The sequence below is a fragment of the Tigriopus californicus genome, chromosome 6 (assembly GCF_007210705.1).
Source record: "Tigriopus californicus strain San Diego chromosome 6, Tcal_SD_v2.1, whole genome shotgun sequence".
Lineage (NCBI taxonomy): Eukaryota > Metazoa > Arthropoda > Copepoda > Harpacticoida > Harpacticidae > Tigriopus > Tigriopus californicus.
Window position 1 is genome coordinate 11325409 of NC_081445.1, and position 372 is coordinate 11325780.

Sequence of the window (372 nt, forward strand, 5' to 3'; positions counted from 1 at the left end):
TCTAATTTTGGTTTGGCCAAAACATAATTGATTTGGTACGCTAGAAAAATTGTCTCAATTTCTAATGTTTAAACAATGAGGGAATTTAGACGTTCTGAAAGCCCGAATCCTACTTTTAAAATGGTGGTGCTGAAGTGAAGTGGCATCCAATTATATTCATAGCACTGAACCGGCATCAAAATCTCAAGAAGCATTTTTAGACCATTCAAAACCGATCTGAAGCCTTAATGTTAATTAGGAGGAGGCACTAACGAGGTAAAATCGTGCTTGCGATCATTTGATGCCAAGATCGCAGTGTGGTCAAGTTTCAAATGCATTAATACCCTCCCTTAGTCCCAAAAGGAGAATATCTGGAAAATTGTCTCTTTTTAA

At 37.1% G+C, this 372-nt stretch overlaps 1 protein-coding gene across 1 annotated transcript in view; it reads right to left on the reverse strand.

Moving 5' to 3' along the window:
- The window catches only part of LOC131882057 (serine/arginine repetitive matrix protein 2-like), a gene marked incomplete in the record, with an annotated part of 36882 nt that overhangs the window by 9072 nt on the left and 27438 nt on the right, over positions 1–372 (reverse strand).